Source organism: Procambarus clarkii, chromosome 40, assembly GCF_040958095.1.
Source record: "Procambarus clarkii isolate CNS0578487 chromosome 40, FALCON_Pclarkii_2.0, whole genome shotgun sequence".
Taxonomy (NCBI): Eukaryota; Metazoa; Arthropoda; class Malacostraca; order Decapoda; family Cambaridae; genus Procambarus; species Procambarus clarkii.
The window spans coordinates 306,458-319,367 of NC_091189.1; the positions used below are offsets into that span (position 1 = coordinate 306,458).

At 46.9% G+C, this 12,910-nt stretch overlaps 2 non-coding genes across 2 annotated transcripts; one reads left to right on the plus strand and one right to left on the minus strand.

Annotated features, from left to right (window-relative positions):
• Positions 1-736: 736 nt before the first annotated feature.
• Positions 737-808, plus strand: TRNAE-UUC (transfer RNA glutamic acid (anticodon UUC)). The gene has a single exon. It is a non-coding gene; the product is annotated as a tRNA-Glu (tRNA).
• Positions 809-5,623: 4,815 nt separating this feature from the next.
• Positions 5,624-5,695, minus strand: TRNAE-UUC (transfer RNA glutamic acid (anticodon UUC)). Its single transcript has one exon. It is a non-coding gene; the product is annotated as a tRNA-Glu (tRNA).
• Between the last annotated feature and the right edge of the window lie 7,215 nt (positions 5,696-12,910).

Genomic DNA, 12,910 nt, shown 5'->3' on the forward strand with positions numbered 1-12,910 from the left:
CCAGCGATCAACAGCGCTGCTGACCCTCAACTGTGCCCATCGCCAGTGAAAAGAATTTACGTTTAATCGCGCAGCCGAAGTTTCCAGCTCGCGTCCCGCGCCTCTGCTCTAACGCAGACACACAAAAGAGTACACCTTCAGCCTGCCTCTCACCCCACCCCCGCCCCGCCTCTTCTGCTGCCTCATCGGCCAGATATCCCGCGGCTGGCATGACTCTCGCCGCCTCCTGCACCATCACCACCGCCAGCACCCGATCCAAGAGTCAGCCGTGGAGCGCGACAGGCATTTCCTGCGGGCTTTGTGGGGGACGACCACGTAAACACGCCAGCTGGGTGAGGGCCGGGGAGGGTGAGGGTGAGGGGCTAGGGAGGGTCAGGGCTTCACCCCTCACCCCTTTTGTCCCCCGAGAAAATGAATGAATTATTAAAATATTAATACCCAAGGCATTTCAGAATTTCTTGTTCATCTAAGAATGTACATAAATGTAAGACTTGGCCATCAATCAACACAAGCGCGCATTGGAATTCACAGTCAGCAAGGCTGACTGTGAATTGATTCAGTTCAATTCACCGAGACCATCGACAAAATTGTCAACTGAGAAACATATATATATAGAGAGTATTTAAACAATGATGATATGTAGGCCTACTTTGCCTGTTGTCCAAGACAGGGCTTATTTGGAAAATATCCAGGATTACTTTTATTATTAATGGACTGTTGGCTCGAATAAGATATATCCCATGTGGTCTAGTGGCTAGGATACCTGGCTTTCACCCAGGAGGCCCGGGTTCGATTCCCGGCATGGGAAGTATTTTTTGTTAAATTACCGAACTCAAGAGTGCACTCCATGTGCTCGGGAAGGTTCAGTTGAACAGACTTAACGGTTGTCTAATATGTTGGGTCTTCCACTCCTCCTGTTTCTGGCCGCATCTACTCTTTAAACTATAATGATGTTGCTTGTTATTCACTTTCCTGCTCATCTGCTCCGTTTCCTCACTAGGCTTGTGTCTAAAAAAAATCATAACATCGGTTTCTGTGGATGTGTGCTTACCTTACCTGTCGTTGCAGGATCGAGCTCTTGGAACCAGCCTTTCCAAGAGCAGGTTGTCGGGTGCAATGACTTTCTACCTATTTTCTCTGTCAATATTTATTAGGCCAACTTGTGACTGTATCCGAGGATGCGACTAATCACAACAGTTGTCTAACTCCATGTACCTATTTACTGGTAGGCAGTAAAATAGGGTAAAATAGGCGCAGGGGTGCAATGCCAATTTTTATAGGTTCCTAGCTCTGGTAGGCCTGACAAAAGCCTGTCATTTCCTATACTGGTTCTATATATCTTACACGATTAAGTATTTCATGTTCGTACTCACTAATTATCATAAAATATAATTATCAAACAAATAAAGAAAAAACATCATGTATTTATCAATTAATTAAGAAGTTACAATTATAACAATTAAGAAGTTACAATTATAACAATTAAGAAGTTACAATTATAACAATTAAGAAGTTACAACACTTAGTGCTCACGAAATACAACCAGTGAGAAGTGTCACAATAGTGTCCACAAAGGGTCAGGTGTGAGATGTTTCCGGGAGTGTGATTGATTTTGATTGTTGCCGCCGGAGGCTGCTAGTTTATTGTGCACCCCATACTCATCCTGTGAGCGGTAGCGCAAAAGCATTACAGAGGGCACAAAAGGTCTTTATCAGACCTGTGTGAAGCACCTCTTGTCCTGGATATTTGGCATATCTTGAGGTTATCTTGAGATGATTTCGGGGCTTTAGTGTCCCCGCGGCCCGGTCCTCGACCAGGCCTCCACCCCCAGGAAGCAGCCCGTGACAGCTGACTAACTCCAAGGTACCTATTTACTGCTAGGTAACAGGGGCATTCAGGGTGAAAGAAACTTTGCCCATTTGTTTCTGCCTCGTGCGGGAATCGAACCCGCGCCACAGAATTACGAGTTCTGCGCGCTATCCACCAGGCTACGAGGCCCCATATGGCTCAGGATGCCCCTGATCTAGAGTAGGTCCATGTAGTTTAACAAACATAAGTGCTGATAAATGATTTATGAGAATTCTTGAGCGTGTTGTTATTATTATCAGGTTCATGTGAGTGAATCCCCTCTCACACTCAGCAGTACTAATAGGAATAACTTGTAAACAGCTCAGTAATGGGGTGTAAATAATGGGGGGATGCGGCGTCCATGATCCTCCACATAGTCTCTAAAGGCATTTAGTGCAGAGTAAGAAGAAAGCTTAAACCTCTTAAAGAGAGATAATATCTCAGCTTCTCCGTAAGTACGTGGTATTTCATCAGGCCAGAAGTCTTTTTCAGACACATTTCACTCAGCAGTGATTTGTACATACTTTGAAGTTCAGAAGTTTGAGAGCCTTTCATGGATGTTGTGAATCCACGGTGCTGCAAACTGTTCACAAGACTAGTAAGAAACTGTTGATAGTTAACGGAGATAATTTTTCTTGTTATGGTAATTCTATCTAAACCTTCCCTTTTCAATTGCATTTTGAGCTTCTAAAGTTCTAGTGCCAGGTTTCTCTTTTAGTCCATGCTATAACCTTTTGCTCCGTTGAATCGGTTTGTTTGCATACACAATGGAAGTAGTGAGTTTCTGTAGACACTCTGACAGTAAACCAAGTTCATGCAACGTGTTATACATTAGATATATATCCAATAGAAACTTTTCTGAAGTTAGCTTTTTCAACAGACTTTCATAGTTTTTCTATCACTTCCCAATTGTGTTTAATCTTTCACTGCTTTTTCAAAATGAAAAAAAGTGCTTCATAATTTGACCACACTGCTGAAACTGTTCGAAATGAGCTGGCCACCCACCTGGTGCTCAGAACACAGCCACTGGCCACCCACCTGGTGCTCAGAACACAACCTCTGGCCACCCACCTGGTGCTCAGAACACAACCTCTGGCCACCCACCTGGTACTCTGAACACAACCTCTGGCCACCCACCTGGTGCTCAGAACACAGCCTCTGGCCACCCACCTGGTACTCTGAACACAACCTCTGGCCACTCACCTGGTGCTCAGAACACAGCCACTGGCCACCCACCTGGTGCTCTGAACACAGCCTCTGGCCACCCACCTGGTGCTCAGAACACAGCCACTGGCCACCCACCTGGTGCTCTGAACACAACCTCTGGCCACTCACCTGGTCCTCAGAACACAGCCACTGGCCACCCACCTGGTGCTCTGAACACAGCCTCTGCCCACCCACCTGGTACTCAGAACACAACCTCTGGCCACCCACCTGGTGCTCAGAACACAGCCACTGGCCACCCACCTGGTGCTCAGAACACAACCTCTGGCCACCCACCTGGTGCTCAGAACACAACCTCTGGTCACCCACCTGGTGCTCTGAACACAGCCTCTGGCCACCCACCTGGTGCTCTGAACACAGCCTCTGGCCACCCACCTGGTGCTCAGAACACAACCTCTGGCCACCCACCTGGTGCTCTGAACACAACCTCTGGCCACTCACCTGGTGCTCTGAACACAACCTCTGGCCACCCACCTGGTGCTCTGAACACAGCCTCTGGCCACCCACCTGGTGCTCTGAACACAGCCTCTGGCCACCCACCTGGCGCTCAGAACACAGCCACTGGCCACCCACCTGGTGCTCAGAACACAGCCTCTGGCCACCCACCTGGTGCTCAGAACACAACCTCTGGCCACTCACCTGGTGCTCAGAACACAGCCACTGGCCACCCACCTGCCGCTCAGAACACAGCCTCTGGCCACCCACCTGCCGCTCAGAACACAGCCTCTGGCCACCCACCTGGTGCTCAGAACACAGCCACTGGCCACCCACCTGGTGCTCTGAACACAGCCTCTGGCCACCCACCTGGTGCTCAGAACACAGCCACTGGCCACCCACCTGGTGCTCTGAACACAGCCTCTGGCCACCCACCTGGTGCTCAGAACACAGCCTCTGGCCACCCACCTGGTGCTCAGAACACAGCCTCTGGCCACCCACCTGGTGCTCAGAACACAGCCTCTGGCCACCCACCTGGTGCTCAGAACACAACCTCTGGCCACTCACCTGGTGCTCAGAACACAGCCACTGGCCACCCACCTGCCGCTCAGAACACAGCCTCTGGCCACCCACCTGGTGCTCAGAACACAGCCACTGGCCACTCACCTGGTGCTCAGAACACAGCCTCTGGCCACCCACCTGGTGCTCAGAACACAGCCACTGGCCACCCACCTGGTGCTCTGAACACAGCCTCTGGCCACCCACCTGCCGCTCAGAACACAGCCTCTGGCCACCCACCTGCCGCTCAGAACACAGCCTCTGGCCACCCACCTGCCGCTCAGAACACATCCTCTGGCCACCCACCTGGTGCTCAGAACACAGCCTCTGGCCACCCACCTGGTGCTCTGAACACAGCCTCTGGCCACCCACCTGCCGCTCAGAACACAGCCTCTGGCCACCCACCTGCCGCTCAGAACACAGCCTCTGGCCACCCACCTGCCGCTCAGAACACAGCCTCTGGCCACCCACCTGCCGCTCAGAACACAGCCTCTGGCCACCCACCTGCCGCTCAGAACACAGCCTCTGGCCACCCACCTGCCGCTCAGAACACAGCCTCTGGCCACCCACCTGCCGCTCAGAACACAGCCTCTGGCCACCCACCTGCCGCTCAGAACACAGCCTCTGGCCACCCACCTGCCGCTCAGAACACAGCCTCTGGCCACCCACCTGCCGCTCAGATCACGGTCTGTTTTGGAAAATCTGTTGTTCAAGTTGAGTGACCCATTCAGATTGTTCCATTTGATTTAGCGGTGATCTACTGCAAGCTGAGAACAATTAGTCCATAAATGCTTGAAAATGAGTAATTCCGTGAACTTCTCTCACTGAATCACCTCAGCCGTGAGGCATGAGGGGCCCCCGAGTGTGTGTGTGTGTGTGTGTGTATTTATTATTTGTATCTGCAGAATCTAGTTCTTGGGCCCCACCTTTCTAACTAAATTATTTTTCCTCAATTATGTCTACTACATATATTTATCTTACATACGCACGCGCACATACATCCCAAGGAAGCAGCCCGTAGCCGTTGTCTAACTCCCAGGTACCTATTTACTGTGAGGTGAACTAGGGCACCAGGGTGAAAGAAACTCTGCCCATTTGTTTCTGCCTCTGCCGGGGATCAAACAAATTGAATGCATTAGGCAGTGATGTGGTGGAGGCAGACTCCATACACAGTTTCAAATGTAAATATGATAAAGCCAAATTGAATCATGAATCTATACACTAGTTGACTGACTTTTGAGAGGCGGGACCAAAGAGCCAAAGCTCAACCCATGCAAACATATTTGGTTGAGTACACACACACACGCACACACGCACACACACGCACACACACACACACACACACATGCAGCTTCTTTATCTTTTTAATAACAGCATCAAATCCATATCTTACAGTAAGCGTGGTAATTAATCTATTCTTCAATTACCGTGAGTAAGCGTCGGGCTCCCTGATATGGACGGTCCGCGTGGCAACGATGTTTAACTTACACACATTGTATATATAAACCAGCACATGTGTGGAACCACTCTCTCGGCGCACAGGATGAAATAAAAGCACTTCCCATGCCGGGAATCGAACCCGGGCCTCCTGGGTGAAAGCCAGGTATCCTAGCCACTAGACCACATGGGACTTGACAACTACTCGTGTTTATGCGTTTATCTACCAATATAATAAATCAGTTATTAACAATTTACCTGTGGGCCATTAACACTCAATAGTGGCCTGACGATGACAGAAAGCCAGCGGCTTGTCTAGGTTCACCTATTTGCCCCTGATTATTTTTTTCCAGCTGGATTTTGCAAAATTGTAACAATTTTGGTATAATTACGGCCACGACGGGTAGGCGGTTCCATGGGCCATTAAGAATGAATCACTGATGACGGTGACGAGGAGAGTTCTGAACATGGGTGAAAATGAACAGTCCAAGTCGAGGTTCCCAATCCTCCTGGACGGGTTGGTACAGTGACTGCCTGGCTTCTTACAGGACAGCGTTCGATCCCTGATGGTCGAAGTCGAATGGACACTGTTCCAACTGTAAGGGAGTTAAAGAACATTGCGTACGGGGGTTATAGAATATTGCGTAAGGGGGGTTTTCATGGTCTTACCACGCGTCATCAACAACCACGAACTTGCGTCACTCGCCAACCAAGCTCTGAAGATCTCGTCTACAGCTGTTGTCAAATTCCTCCTCAAACTTAAAGCCTGAGTTTAACTTTGCGACCTCTTAACGAGAGCTTCACCTCGATTTGTGTCGTCCTGCTTCACCAGGAATTTTGACTCGAATCATTGTTTACGTCTCAGAGTCAGACGCTCAGTAACCTGAACGTTTAGGTTACGTTTAGTATTTAATTTACATATAATTTTTCACGTTGTAATATCGCCAAGGTTTTCTGCACATTCGTGCCTATCTGCCAACTCGAGTCTTGTGCCCTTGGATGAGTTTAGCAGCCAAATCCACGTTGACTTAACTCTCCAGTCCACCTGTTTGAGTCATTATAACTCTCAATACGAAGCGTCGCCTTTTGTATGTAATGGGCTGTTTTTATTGACGGTACAGATCTGACAATTTAATTCTTAGTATTATTTGCTAGCCGTGAGCATTAGTCCTTGTTTTATGTTCAATTTCGCAATGATATTCGTATTCTTAGCTAGCTCGGAGCATTCTATGTTCTCGGTGAAGTGTTCTTCGCTAGCGGTGAGTATTCTTCCCTACCGATATGTGAGTACAGTATTTTATGTGTACCCAAATCTTGGTTCTTACCATTTCAGACAGTCTGATCTTTTACGTCGGGATCAAGTCTCCACTTGACCTACACACCATCCACTCTTAAGGGAGGAGGGGTTAATGCAACCATCCTTGTCATGTATCTACCAGATTTGGATTGGAAATGGTGTCGACACCACACACACACACCCTCCTCCTATCCCGGTCCTTAAAGCGACAACCCTTACCATGAAAATTTTATTTTTACCGTTTCTGTGGGGGGGCAGCATCACTTTCCCACGTATAATAACTACAGTTTGTTATTTAGAACATGGCTTCTCAATTAACTTTGATGGGGTTCTCTATGTCTCAGCTTCTCGCTTTCTCTCTGATGGGTTGTGTATCATGTTATCATGTCAGGTGAGGAGTTATTTTGTGCCCCAGATTCCTCTGAATTTCTTATCGGAAGTTATCTTTCCTTCATCATATAGTCATCTCGGAGTCTAGTTCCTGTTCCAATTGTCGTAGGACTCTGCACTTGGCGAGGTAAGTGTCCACGTGTTCCAGAGATGCACGTGTTCCAGACGTGCACGTGTTCCAGACGTGCACGTGTTCCAGAGGAGCACGTGTTCCAGAGGCACACGTGTTCCAGACGTGCACGTGTTCCAGAGGAGCACGTGTTCCAGAGGCACACGTGTTCCAGACGTGCACGTGTTCCATAGGTGCACGTGTGTCTGTATGCACACACTTGTTTTAGCAACAGGCGATGACCACACCTCAACCACGCCAATAATAATAACAATTCAACACGATGGACCTGTTAAGGAATGTAACGCCAACAGGGATTGATAAATAATCACTCCGGGTGCCGTAATAACGAGCTCTTGGGACCTCAGTCCATCTGGCATACTGCGAGCTTCTCATTCCCTCTTCTCTGATTACTATCCGGCCGATCTTGGCCCCACCTTCAGTTGAACTTTCTCGGGTAAATTTGCTGTGAATTTGATATTTTAGCTCGTGAGGCGAGGGCCAGGCGTAAGGTGTTATTCTTGATATATTTGTGATTTGGCGGGCAAGGGGGAGGGGGGAAGAAGGTGATTGTCTGGCTATGATACGGGAGAGGATGGGACATGTGTTAGTTTAATCTTCGACCCGCCCGCCCGCCCTCCGACATTCTGCGACCCGGATTTAGTGCTAATCGTAGTGTGTGTGTGTGTGTGTGTCACTCAAGAGGAATGCTGTGTGTGTGTGTGTGTGTGCGTGTGTGTGTGTGTGTGTGTGTGTGTGTGTGTGTGTGTATGTGTGTGTGTGTGTGTGTGTGTGTGTGTGTGTGTGTGTGTGTGTGTGTGTGTGTGTGTGTGTGTGTACTCACCTAATTGTACTCACCTAATTGTGCTTGCGGGGGTTGAGCTCTGGCTCTTTGGTCCCGCCTCTCAACCGTCAATCAACTGGTGTACAGATTCCTGAGCCTATTGGGCTCTATCATATCTACATTTGAAACTGTGTATGGAGTCAGCCTCCACCACATCACTTCCTAATGCATTCCATTTACTAACTACTCTGACACTGAAAAAGTTCTTTCTAACGTCTCTGTGGCTCATTTGGGTACTCAGCTTCCACCTGTGTCCCCTTGTTCGCGTCCCACCAGTGTTGAATAGTTCATCCTTGTTTACCCGGTCGATTCCCCTGAGGATTTTGTAGGTTGTGATCATGTCCCCCCTTACTCTTCTGTCTTCCAGTGTCGTAAGGTGCATTTCCCGCAGCCTTTCCTCATAACTCATGCCTCTTAGTTCTGGGACTAGTCTAGTAGCATACCTTTGGACTTTTTCCAGCTTCGTCTTGTGCTTGACAAGGTACGGGCTCCATGCTGGGGCCGCATACTCCAGGATTGGTCTTACATATGTGGTGTACAAGATTCTGAATGATTCCTTACATAGGTTCCTGAACGCCGTTCTGATGTTAGCCAGCCTCGCATATGCCGCAGACGTTATTCTCTTTATGTGGGCTTCAGGAGACAGGTTTGGTGTGATATCAACTCCTAGATCTTTCTCTCTGTCTGTTTCATTAAGTACTTCATCTCCTATTCTGTATCCTGTGCCTGGCCTCCTGTTTCCACTGCCTAGTTTCATTACTTGGCATTTACTCGGGTTGAACTTCAACAGCCATTTGTTGGACCATTCACTCAGTCTATCCAGGTCATCTTGTAGCCTCCTACTATCATCCTCTGTTTCAATCCTCCTCATAATTTTTGCATCGTCGGCAAACATTGAGAGGAACGAATCTATACCCTCTGGGAGATCATTTACATATACCAGAAACAGTATAGGTCCAAGGACTGACCCCTGCGGGACTCCACTTGTGACGTCTCGCCAATCTGAGACCTCACCCCTCACACAGACTCGTTGTCTCCTGTTGCTTAGGTACTCCTCTATCCACCGGAGTACCTTCCCTCTCACTCCAGCCTGCATCTCCAACTTTCGCACTAGCCTCTTGTGTGGCACTGTATCAAAGGCTTTCTGACAATCCAAAAATATGCAGTCTGCCCACCCTTCTCTTTCTTGCCTTATTTTTGTTGCCTGGTCGTAGAATTCAAGTAACCCTGTGAGGCAGGACCTGCCATCCCTGAACCCATGTTGATGCTGTGTTACAAAGTTCCTTCGCTCCAGATGCTCCACTAGTGTGTGTGTGTGTGTGTGTGATGCTCCACTGTGTGTGTGTGTGTGTGTGTGTGTGTGTGTGTGTGTGTGTGTGTGTGTGTGTGTGTGTGTGTGTGTGTGGTGTGTGTGTGTGTGTGTGTGTGTATACTCACCTAGTTGTGCTTGCGGGGGTTGAGCCCTGGCTCTTTGGTCCCACCTCTCAACCGTCAATCAACAGGTGTACAGATTCCTGAGCCTATCGGGCTCTATCATATCTACACTTGAAACTGTGTATGGAGTCAGCCTCCACCACATCACTTCCTAATGCATTCCATTTGTCAACCACTCTGACACTAAAAATTCTTTCTAATATCTCTGTGGCTCATTTGGGCACTCAGTTTCCACCTGTGTCCCCTTGTGCGTGTGCCCCTTGTGTTAAATAGCCTGTCTTTATCTACCCTATCAATTCCCTTGATAATCTTGAATGTGGTGATCATGTCCCCCCTAACTCTTCTGTCTTCCAGAGAAGTGAGGTTTAATTCCCGTAGTCTCTCCTCGTAGCTCATACCTCTCAGCTCGGGTACTAGTCTGGTGGCAAATCTTTGAACCTTTTCCTGTTTAGTCTTATCCTTGACTAGATATGGACTCCATGCTGGGGCTGCATACTCCAGGATTGGCCTGACATATGTGGTATACAAAGTTATGAATGATTCTTTACACAAGTTTCTGAATGCCGTTCGTATGTTGGCCAGCCTGGCATATGCCGCTGATGTTATCCGCTTGATATGTGCTGCAGGAGACAGGTCTGGCGTGATATCAACCCCCAAGTCTTTTTCCTTCTCTGACTCCTGAAGAATTTCCTCTCCCAGATGATACCTTGTATCTGGCCTCCTGCTCCCTACACCTATCTTCATTATATTACATTTGGTTGGGTTAAACTCAAACAACCACTTGTTCGACCATTCCTTCAGTTTGTCTAGGTCTTCTTGAAGCCTCAAACAGTCCTCTTCTGTTTTAATCCTTCTCATAATTTTGGCAATTTCACGTCGACCCTCCCTTCCTGTAGCCCAATCACCTCGTGTTCAAGTCTTGGACAACACAAGTGCTCATTTGACATCGATCTCTTTGGCTCTGCTGTAACTCTTAGTGTCCAACTGTGTTCGCTAGGCCCATTGCTTCTAATTATGAACTCTTAATATCTTGTACCTTACCATATCTTCCCTGTTTCAAAGTTTCATGGATCGTTCAATGTACTCGAATTCTCTCGTCTTTCGTACAAGTCTTATCACTTATCGCTGTATCTTTTCAAGTTTTTTTTTTTTGAGCTTTTTAAAGGTGGGGATTCTATGCCGGAGCTGCATACTTTAGGACTGCTCTTACGTAGGTTGCATATTGTGTTCTGAAGGGTTCGTGGACGTATGCTGTATACATTTGTGTAATGTAATGTTGTTATGTTAATATTTCTTGTTGTCAGCGTCACAATCTAGCTTTTAGCCCTGAATGAATTACGAGTTCCTTAGCCAGACTTAATCTAACCTAACTTAACGTATTTTAGCTTAACGCAACCTTATTTAAGGCAATCTTAAATAACGTAGGCCAATATAACTGAACCCGGTGTACCCGGCTGTACCCGGGACTCTTCCCCCTCCCCGTCTCCTCTTCCATAACTCTTCCTCTTTGCCCCTCTCTCTCATATCTTATTTCTTCTATACCCTCCCTCTTTTCCTCTCTCTCTCTCTCTCTCTCTCTCTCTCTCTCTCTCTCTCTCTCTCTCTCTCTCTCTCTCTCTCTCTCTCTCTCTCTCTCTCTCTCTCTCTCTCTCTCTCTCTCTCTCTCTCTCTCTCTCTCTCTCTCTCTCTCTCTCTCTCTCTCTCTCTCTCTCTCTCTCTCTCTCTCTCTCTCTCTCTCTCTCTCTCCCTCTCTCTCTCTCTCTCTCTCCCCCCTCTCTCTTTCTCCCCCCCCCTCTCTCTCTCTCTCTCTCTCTCTCTCTCTCTCTCTCTCTCTCTCTCTCTCTCTCTCTCACCCACTGCTCTTTCTTTTACCAGTGTACCTTTGAGGAAGTACGGTACAGAAAGTTGCTTAGTTGTGTACCACAGACGCCCTCACTAGCCTGTGTGGCGTGTGAGGGGGAGAGTGTGTGTCTCTAAGCCACGTTACCTCACAGCTCCTAGCTGAGCTTCAGCGTTGTTTGTCTTGTTGTTCACTATATTCCCCCTTGGAAAGATGTGGAGGTCTCTCTGCATTATACTCCCATCAGTGTAAAACAAATGTATAACACTGACATTTTGAGATGTATAACATTAGAAGCTATTGACAGTCATCTTCAAATTCTCAAACCGACTGAATCCTATGCCTTTACTGATGGCTCTGTGCAGTTAGGCACTGGTAGAACAGGTTGTGCATGTGCAGTGTATAAAGGGAATGAAATGATCATGACTAGTACACAGAGATTGAACAACTGGGCAAGCACGACACAGACCGAGCTATTGGGTATTTATCTAGCCACTGAATACCTTAAGCTCAATGGTGGTGGAGTTATTTTCTGTGACTCTAAAAGTGCTCTGCAGTCCTTAAATAACCCATCACAATGTATGTCGGAAGTAGCTTGTAATATTAAATGGAATGTAATTTTTGCCAATGATAATAATTCTTGTATAAAATTTGTGTGGATCCCATCCCATGTTGGAGTTGAAAAACATGACTTTGTAGATCAATTGGCCAATGAGGCTTGCAGGAAAGAAAACATTGATTATGGCTTTGGACTATCTAATGCAGTTATTAGAAACATACAAATTAAAGAAATTAATTCAGATTTAGAAGAACTAAGAAATGCACAGAGACCTGAAAGCTGCAGTATTAAAAGTTATGACAAGTTCTGTAATAATAGGTATTTGTATGGTCAGCACAGTAACCGGACCAGGCAATGTGATGTAGTAATTGCGCGAATTCGCCTTGGCTATAGACACATCTGGCAGGTTAGTGAGGCTGAGCCACTACCAGAATATTCAGATTGTAAACTCTGTGATAAACCTTTAATGCATTCACTAGAACACTATATTGATGAATGTGAAACCGTAAAGGACTTTAGACCTCCTGGCCTCTTGTACCACCAACTGTGTAACTATTTTATTGACTCTTGACAATTTATCCAAAATTTGCTTGTCCATTTTAAAGAATGAAGAACAATTTTTATTTATATTCTAAGCTGTATCACTTATGAACCCATCCCTGCCCTTGTGTGGCAGTGCACAATAGAAAGTTGTTTTCACATATCCACACATTAAAACATTGATTGTAACCATGATATATATGTGCTTCAGCCTACAGTTTAGACCTATTGTCTTATGTATGACCCGCTGTCCTGCGTGACAGTGAATACTAGCATTAACCTCAATTTAATAAGACTATCAAAATCCTCAGATTAGGCAAAATTGTATTTAATTTTGTCAATAAAGATGTTAATAATAATAAGTTGTTGTTGGCCATGTATAGTCCTGCTGTTGT